Here is a 10814-nt window from a genome sequence, read left to right on the forward strand (position 1 = left end):
TAATTGTTTAAATATGAAGTGTAATTATTTGAAGATCAGTAATCTTGAAGTAGAGTTGGAGAAACGAAGTTGAAATGTTCGCTAAGTTTGAAATGGATATTACAATCACAGTTTCGCTTAGAACACGAGTAATTATAAAAATTGGAATTTCGGTTTACTTATGTCGCCTTATTTGATAAGGACCAAGTAATTATATAAGATTGAAACGGGTTGTACGATTTTTTTTGAATTTTTTTTTATGGTCCACATGCAGAGTCGTTGATATTTAATTATATATAAAAAAAAGAGATGTGATATGATTGCCAATGAGACAACTCTCCACAAGAGACCACAATGACACAGACATTAACAAAAATAGGTCACCGTACGGCCTTCAACAATGAGCAAAGCCCATACCGCATGGTCAGCTACAAAAGGCCCCGAAATGACAATGTAAAACAATTCAAACGAGAAAACTAACGGCCTAATTTATGTATAAAAAATGAACGAAAAACAAATATGTAACACATACACAAACGACAACCACTGAATTACAGACTCCTGACTTGGAACAGGCACATACATACAGAATAAGGCGTAGTTAAACATGTTAGCGGGATCCCCCCTAACCTGAGACAGTGGTATAACAGTACAACATAAGAACGAACTATAAAAATCAGTTGAAAAAGGCTTAACTCATCAGATGGATAAAAATACAAGTGGACGTGGATGGGTACTTGTACATCCCAACAACAAAAAGACACTAGGTACAGATCTGAGAGTACACGCAGTTAACTGACAGCTAGTTCAAAGCCTCTAACAACTAATAAAAAAATCATGCATCTAAGACTAAGTTATCAATCCGTACACATCCAACATCCAATGGATTTCGTGTAAAGACGTCATAAATAGTCAGAGAAAAACATGACCTTGTGCAATGCCAAGATACAGGTATCGACAGATTGTAGATCCATGAATGTGTATATGTATATAACTTACAAGTAATATTTAGTTAGCTTTTAATTTACTGATAACAAAATCAATATTTATACCAATAAAAACAATATTCAATGATGTTATTACAGTGTTGAATTGGTAACCTTTTAGAATAAATTTATTTAAATGATCGACAAGTTTACCAGAATCGTTTCTAAATTTTCGGGCACGGTTAACAACATTTCCGTAAAAATTAGTATGTGCTATCCCGTTAGAAATAAGTTTTCTACAGGTATAACTAAACTTCAAAACCAAATCTTTATATCTATGGAAAAATTTAGTAAAGGTTTTAAGTAATTTATGGTAACTAAATTCCTGGATTAATAATTTACCAGTATTACATAGATTATGTTCGTTAGAATCAAAAACGTCGCAACAGACACGGGCATAGCGAACGAGCTGTGAAATATAAACACCGAAAGATGAAGCCAAAGGAACATCACCATCTAAAAATGAAAATTTTACAATAGGGAACGAAAAATCGTCCCTTTTGTCGTAAATTTTACTGTGGAGTTTCCCGTTTAAAACCGAAATATTTAAATCTAGGAAAGGACAGTTATTACTGTTTAAATTTGATTTATTTAAAATAAGTTCCTTTGGGTAAATTTCAGCAGTATATTGAGAAAACTCTTGATTGTACTGCTTTTCGAAAAACAAATAAAAAGAAAAAAGATAAAATGAAATCTGTGAAATCCAGCCACAGAAATTAAAGTGAAGGACGACCTTTTTTTATAGGCAAGTTTTGTTCTCTGATAGGAAAAAATGGAGTATACGGTATAATTGCAAACGGGACGTGACACACTATGACGTATTACTTAGGAAGTATTGGTAATCTTTTTTAATAATAAGTAAACATCAAAACGTGATGAATTTGATTAAAGGATCGACTCATCTGATCTACATTAAGCACAAAGACAACTAACAAAAAGATTTGACACAAAGTTATCATCTCAGAGAACTCAATAACAAAGTTGTCATCTAACAGTACTCGCAGTTACTTAGAATTATTTCAACATGTTAAAAGCCGATAACAATAAAATTAAAAGTCATGTATCCAGATTCTTTTGTCAGTGACTGCCATGCCCCTTGAATGAAGTGAAATAGTGATTATTTTTTGTACTTTTGTTTCCTACTAAGGAAATCGGTTGTTGTCCATTCGTCTGATTTGTTTGAGTTTTTGATTTTGCCGTTTCATTAGGGACCTTTTCTTTTTGAATTTTCATCGGATTTCAGTATTTTTGTGATTTTACTTTTTATATACTCAGTTAAACTTATTCAAACGTGTTTAGGTTATCGACGAATTGCAGATTATCCAATACAATAGAATCAGGCCTATTCATGAAAACGATGACCACCTATAAACATATAGTCGAATCACCGTCAGGGAAGTACAAAAATTTGTTGCCGAAAATTTACAGATCTAACATTGTTTGGCTGTTATTTAGACGAATCATATATATAGATTATAACATGCCATTTTTCATATCATACCCCTTATCAGCCCTAGGTCATTTATGACAAAAATCAGCAAAGACCCATCGAAACAACATCTGATACACAAATTCAATAATACTTTTAGATATTTGGATGATATTTTGGCTCTCAATAATGACGACTTCAGTATGTATACTAAAGAAATTTATCCTGTTGAACTTACTTTAAATAAAGCTAATACTAACAATGACCACTGCCCTTTCCTCGATCTTGATATCTATATCATTAACGGAAAGCTTAATACTAAAATATATGAAAAAAGAGATGATTTTTCATTTCCTATCGTTAATTATCAATTTTTAGATGGTGACGTTCCCTTGTCACCATCTTACGGTGTTTATATATCTCAAATTGTTCGATTCGCTCGTGTATGTAACAATGTTTTAGATTTTAACGAGAGAAATTTATGTATTACTGAAAAATTATTACACCAGGGTTTTCGATATCACAAACTAGTCACAACATTTACTAAATTTTATCATCGGTATAAGGACATCACTCGTAAATATAGCTCAACATGCAGACTTCTTATACGTTCAGGTATTTCACATCCAATTTTTTATCGAAATATTCTTTATAAAGCACAAAAATGTCAGTATTCACCTCCAAAGCTAACAAAACCTTTAAATAGACTTATTAAGAAGTGATATAGTTACGATACTGTTGTCAGGTCATTAAAGATTGCATATTTTGGCGTTAATATTGATTCACTTATAGGGTCTTTGCATCGGAACTAAACACATTTATTTAAAAACCAGTTGTTGGCATGACACGGGTTATGTTCTTCTCATATATGTTATGATGGTATGATACTAAACCCCTAACGGGAAGGATTGTGCCTGATATTCATATGATGAAGACATAATCTTTCAATCAGGTTAATTGAAGTCTGGAGCTGGCATGTCAGTTAACTGCTAGTAGTCTGTTGTTATTTATGTATTATTGTTATTTTGTTTATTTTCTTTGGTTACATCTTCTGACATCAGTCTCGGACTTCTTTTGAACTGAGTTTTAATGTGCGTATTGTTATGCGTTTACTTTTCTACATTGGCTAGAGGTATAGGGGGAGGGTTGAGATCTCATAAACATGTTTAACCCCGCCGCATTTTTGCGCCTGTCCCAAGTCAGGAGCCTCTAGCCTTTGTTAGTCTTGTATTATTTTTAATTTTAGTTTCTTGTGTACAATTTGGAGTTTAGTATGGCGTTCATTATCACTGAACTAGTATATATATTTGTTTAGGGGCCAGCTGAAGGACGCCTCCGGGTGCGGGAATTTCTCGCTGCATTGAAGACCTGTTGGTGACCTTCTGCTGTTGTCTGTTCTATGGTCGGGTTGTTGTCTCTTTGACACATTCCACATTTCCGTTCTCAATTTTATGATATCAGCCCGAGAGCCGACAGACTCAAGGGATAATCTTGACCATGGGCTTCTAAGGGGTCATATATGATTAATGACATGTTATATTCTTTTTATCATATACTGCAGCAGAAGTCATACAGACAATATCTTTTTTCAAGACTTTGAAAAATCATTTATCGTATTTTTTTTTTACAATTTTTTAATAATATTTTTATCCTTTAGTTATGTTTTTCACTAAAATGTACTATTGAGCAGTATATTCCAGAATTACGTCGAAATGCCACGGATAACGTTACAGAAAGGCATGCAATATTAACAGGAAGCAGTTGATATAAACCTGAATCAGTTGATAATGATAACGAAAACCATATCACACGGCTAAGACAATTCTTCAAATTTAATGAATAAATGTATTAATGAATTATTTATATCAAGAGGTACAATTATGCCATTATTTTCTACAAGTATATGATATATATATATATATATATATATATATATATATATATTCAAGAACATCAGTTGTTCAACCTGTTAGTCAAATGCGTTTTGTTAAAATGTACTTTTCACTTTTTAGAACTTTTGGAAAATGTTGTTTGTGCTATATTTAGACCCCTCTACAACGAAATTTGTTTACATGCACACGTATAAAAATTGCTGAACGTTGGTTTCAATTTAGACTTGTTTATTTTTTTTCGTTTGGGCTTGTATTATATTTTCCCTCCGGTTTATATAATCCGTTCATCCTATCTCGACTCTTTAAAACTCTAGAGTCTATCCTAAATTGAGGTAAATTATATGGCCTTCCAAATACCGTTTTGATACCTGACATCACTGAATATACATTAATTGTCGAAATCCGGATATGGTGTACTAACTTTTTCACCTAATGTTTGTGGTATAACATCTTTGCCGCAAGTTTATTGTTTTCTGTTTGGTATTAAATTAATGTTAACATCCATTTTGTTACATCTTGTGATCAATTTATTTGGCAATCGTCAATGGCAGTCAGCAGGGTTAAAGAACATCAGTTGTTCAACCTGTAAGTCAAATGCGTTTTGTTAAAATATACTTTTTCACTTTTTAGGTCTTTTGGAAAATGTTGTTTGTGCTGTCTTTAGACCCCTCTACAACGAAATTTGTTTTACATGTACACGTATAAAAATTGCGGTTTTTATCCAACGCAATCATAGGTTTGAACGTTGTTTTCAATTTAGACTTGTTTATATATTTATTTGTTTGGGCTTGTATTATGTTTCCCTCCGGTTTAAATAATCAGTTCATCCTATTTCGACTCTTTAAAATTCAAGAGTCTATCCTTAATTGAGGTAAATCATATGACCTTTCAAATACCGTTTTTATCCCTAACATAAACTGAAGAGACATTAATTGTTGAAATCCGGATATGGTCCGGGTACACAGTTATCGTCCTTTGATTTTCGTTGTCCACGAATATAGTCCCTAGTGTGGACAGTGTGTTACTTGTCGATTTTTTTTATACCCCTTCCAAATTTATTTCTCCATGTTTTATGACTCAAATAGTAAGTAGGGGGGTGAAATGACACTGTAAAAAAATTTGGGTCATGAATTTTAAAGTAAAGTAGTGATTTGGTCCAGCTGAAAAATGTTAAAAATTAGCACTTCGGAGGCTGTCAAAAGATTTGAAGACCCCCTTAGCATGAAATTGTCCGTATTTTGAGTTAGAGCCGATGAAGTTTTCTATAATTTTGATATAATTTGTCCCAAAAGTAGTACAACACACTGTAAAAATATTATTGAGAAAGCGCAGGTGGGATTTTTTTAATTTTCATTTATTGTCTAAAAGAAATGCACTACGAAATAACTGTGTACTCGGACCTAAGAGGTGAAATCAGGAAATATAGAATCTGTACTTTGGCAACTTCCCTGAATGATTTGATGGTGTCAATTTATCAAATAGCATAAAACTAAAGGATTTAAACTTTTATTTGATAGAATTTCTGCAAAAATGACCAATTTTGGCATTTTATGGTCAAAATAAGCATTTCATAGCTTTTTCAATTTTGATGCATAAGTGGCATTCTGACTTTCTATCTGACAGGTTTTTATGTGTCAATATTTGGGTTTCTATGCTTCAATCCAGTTGTATTACTCATTTGTGAACTCTGAATCTACAGAAAAGAAGATTATCTCAGACAATATGTGCAAAATGTGTTGTATATATGGTCCTCGTCTAACGCCCTGATTGGATCAAGTTAAATGTGAGGAGCTTGGAACATAAAAGTTGAAGTCCATTATAAAGACCTCACTAAATTTGTATAAAAAGCATTTAACAATGACTTTTGTACCTGTTTTATGTCACATAATATCTTTCTTTTCTTCTGTAGGATAGCAAGTGGTTCAAATATAAGCCTGTTGAGACTAAAATTGCATGCATGTTTTTCACTAAAAAGTGAAAAATCTTTGTATCAGACCATACTGTCTGCAAAAAAAGTTGAATGCAAGAGTCTTTTTGTGGTCAGATTTATTATATCATGTCACCTGAGTATAGAAATGATAGAAAAGACACAAAATTTTATTTCATATAGCTTCAATATGCATTTTTAAATGTAAATATGTGATACGGCCTAAATTGACCCTAAATTATTTTCAGTCTTACTTGGCCTAAGACCCTTTTAAACTAATGTGATATGTTATTTGTAAGTTTTCTTTCCATTTAAAGTACATTAAATACATATGTAAGGATTATTTATAACCAAAAAGCTTTACAAATTTAAAATTGCTGGAAAATATTACATCTTCATGTAAGGCCCCCCTTCATTGGAAAACCTCCATTTTTAGCCACAGGCTCATATAAATTTGACTTTTTAATAATCATAATAAGTCTGATAAATCAAATGAGTACTCTATTGCTTTTAATACATAATATATTATATATTAAGGCATTTCAAAAGTATTTTTTTGTAATATTTTAATTTTTTAAGCCCCAAATGTTGATAGTTGAAAATTTTCAATTTTAACGTCTAAATTTAACACTCAAAGTTGAATATAGAATTAGTCATATTGTCTATAATATATATCCTATTGCCATGAAACTTTGTAAGCAGTCTTATAATTTAATAAGCTTTGGTCATACCAAGTTTCATTAAGATTGGTCAACTTTTTCTACCCTATTAGGTCCGGGTACACAGTTATCGTCCTTTGATTTTCGTTGTCCACGAATATAGTCCCTAGTGTGGACAGTGTGTTACTTGTCGATTTTTTTTATACCCCTTCCAAATTTATTTCTCCATGTTTTATGACTCAAATAGTAAGTAGGGGGGTGAAATGACACTGTAAAAAAATTTGGGTCATGAATTTTAAAGTAAAGTAGTGATTTGGTCCAGCTGAAAAATGTTAAAAATTAGCACTTCGGAGGCTGTCAAAAGATTTGAAGACCCCCTTAGCATGAAATTGTCCGTATTTTGAGTTAGAGCCGATGAAGTTTTCTATAATTTTGATATAATTTGTCCCAAAAGTAGTACAACACACTGTAAAAATATTATTGAGAAAGCGCAGGTGGGATTTTTTTAATTTTCATTTATTGTCTAAAAGAAATGCACTACGAAATAACTGTGTACTCGGACCTAAGAGGTGAAATCAGGAAATATAGAATCTGTACTTTGGCAACTTCCCTGAATGATTTGATGGTGTCAATTTATCAAATAGCATAAAACTAAAGGATTTAAACTTTTATTTGATAGAATTTCTGCAAAAATGACCAATTTTGGCATTTTATGGTCAAAATAAGCATTTCATAGCTTTTTCAATTTTGATGCATAAGTGGCATTCTGACTTTCTATCTGACAGGTTTTTATGTGTCAATATTTGGGTTTCTATGCTTCAATCCAGTTGTATTACTCATTTGTGAACTCTGAATCTACAGAAAAGAAGATTATCTCAGACAATATGTGCAAAATGTGTTGTATATATGGTCCTCGTCTAACGCCCTGATTGGATCAAGTTAAATGTGAGGAGCTTGGAACATAAAAGTTGAAGTCCATTATAAAGACCTCACTAAATTTGTATAAAAAGCATTTAACAATGACTTTTGTACCTGTTTTATGTCACATAATATCTTTCTTTTCTTCTGTAGGATAGCAAGTGGTTCAAATATAAGCCTGTTGAGACTAAAATTGCATGCATGTTTTTCACTAAAAAGTGAAAAATCTTTGTATCAGACCATACTGTCTGCAAAAAAAGTTGAATGCAAGAGTCTTTTTGTGGTCAGATTTATTATATCATGTCACCTGAGTATAGAAATGATAGAAAAGACACAAAATTTTATTTCATATAGCTTCAATATGCATTTTTAAATGTAAATATGTGATACGGCCTAAATTGACCCTAAATTATTTTCAGTCTTACTTGGCCTAAGACCCTTTTAAACTAATGTGATATGTTATTTGTAAGTTTTCTTTCCATTTAAAGTACATTAAATACATATGTAAGGATTATTTATAACCAAAAAGCTTTACAAATTTAAAATTGCTGGAAAATATTACATCTTCATGTAAGGCCCCCCTTCATTGGAAAACCTCCATTTTTAGCCACAGGCTCATATAAATTTGACTTTTTAATAATCATAATAAGTCTGATAAATCAAATGAGTACTCTATTGCTTTTAATACATAATATATTATATATTAAGGCATTTCAAAAGTATTTTTTTGTAATATTTTAATTTTTTAAGCCCCAAATGTTGATAGTTGAAAATTTTCAATTTTAACGTCTAAATTTAACACTCAAAGTTGAATATAGAATTAGTCATATTGTCTATAATATATATCCTATTGCCATGAAACTTTGTAAGCAGTCTTATAATTTAATAAGCTTTGGTCATACCAAGTTTCATTAAGATTGGTCAACTTTTTCTACCCTATTAGGTCCGGGTACACAGTTATCGTCCTTTGATTTTCGTTGTCCACGAATATAGTCCCTAGTGTGGACAGTGTGTTACTTGTCGATTTTTTTTATACCCCTTCCAAATTTATTTCTCCATGTTTTATGACTCAAATAGTAAGTAGGGGGGTGAAATGACACTGTAAAAAAATTTGGGTCATGAATTTTAAAGTAAAGTAGTGATTTGGTCCAGCTGAAAAATGTTAAAAATTAGCACTTCGGAGGCTGTCAAAAGATTTGAAGACCCCCTTAGCATGAAATTGTCCGTATTTTGAGTTAGAGCCGATGAAGTTTTCTATAATTTTGATATAATTTGTCCCAAAAGTAGTACAACACACTGTAAAAATATTATTGAGAAAGCGCAGGTGGGATTTTTTTAATTTTCATTTATTGTCTAAAAGAAATGCACTACGAAATAACTGTGTACTCGGACCATATGGTGTACTAATTTTTGCACCTCATGTTTGTGGTATAAAATCTTTACCGCAAGTTTATTGTTTTCTGTTTGGTATTAGATTTATAATTAAGATCCATTTATTACATCGGTGATCCGTTTATTTGGCAATCAACAATGGCAGTCAGCAGGGTTTAAGAACATTTGTTGTTCGGCCTGTTAGTCAAATGCGTTTTGTTAAAATATACTTTTTCACTTTTTTGGTCTTTTGGAAAATGTTGTTTGTGCTGTATTTAGACCCCTCTAACAAGAAATTTGTTTTGCATGCACACGTATAAAAATTGCGGTTTTTATCCAACGCAATCATAGGTTTGAACGTTGTTTTCAATTTAGACTTGTTTATATATATATATATATATATATATATATATATATATAAGTGCCTATAAATAGCAGCACATGACATACAAATCTATGGGAGTGTGGATTAATCAGTACAGAGATTAATTCAATTACACAAATAAAATTATAGATTGCCTAACAATGTAATTTTAACACACTATTTAGTATGTAAATATAAGAATGTTTAAAATATTTACAAAATGATGAAAATAAACGCAATATTTCGCTAGACTAACTAGCTTTATCAAGCGTGCATCTATCCAGGTGAAATCGGATGTAGATGATAAGAAACTTTTGCAGCTCAATGTATATGTTGCACTTGAATTTAGCTGCCTTGAAAATAATACATAATTTGGATGAAGTTCAAGATTTTTACAAAATTGGTAGTTGAAGTTAGCAACGTCCATTGGCCAATATTACAGGATAAAAAGGACGATGTTGTGTACTAAATTATTCTTTATCTTTCCTGTATCTTTTCTCATCTTTTTCGTTAAGACCATCAGGTTCTAAAGTGTGGAGTTGGTGGATCCAAAAATTTTCTCTTCTCCTTCTCGCCGTGGTGTCCCACTCGGTGTTGACTTCTATGATTTGGAAGGTAACATTATCAAAAGAATGTTTCGTTGAACGAAGATGTCTTGTGAGAGGACAGTTTTGGTTGGTTTTGTACCATGAACGATGGTTATTGAGCCGAATATTAAATTTGTCCATTGTTTCTCCCACATACTGAATGCCACATGTGTCACATGTTAATATATAAATTGAGTTCTCCGTTTTACAGTTGGAATTTGAGTAGATGGTATAATTTTGTTTAGTAACGGAGCTGATGAAAGAACTGCTTGTATTGGCAGCTTTACAACACAAGCAGTTCCTTCGACCACATTGTTTGTAGCAACCGGGAGATGGAGTAGGCTGCTTTGCTAATACAGATGTCACTAATTTGTCACGGATGTTTTTAGGTCTTCTGAAGGCCATGACTGGTGGTGAGGAAAATACTTTTTTAAGATTTGAATCATTTTCTATAATTTTCCAATGCTTTTGAACAATGGAAGACACATTTTTAAAATCAGGATGGTAAGTGAGTACAAGGGGTGTTCTGTTAGCTGCTTTATTCTTATCTTTGTACTCTAGAAGTTCTTGGCGACTAGTTTTGTTTGCTCTTTCGAAAGCGCTATCAATGATGTTGTTATTGTATCCTCGAACAACTAGATGTTTACGTAGTTGTCCAAGTCTAGCATTTTGCGTATTTTCAGTAGAGCATATTCTCTTGAT

Source organism: Mytilus californianus, unplaced genomic scaffold, assembly GCF_021869535.1.
Source record: "Mytilus californianus isolate M0D057914Y unplaced genomic scaffold, xbMytCali1.0.p SCAF_7, whole genome shotgun sequence".
Lineage (NCBI taxonomy): Eukaryota > Metazoa > Mollusca > Bivalvia > Mytilida > Mytilidae > Mytilus > Mytilus californianus.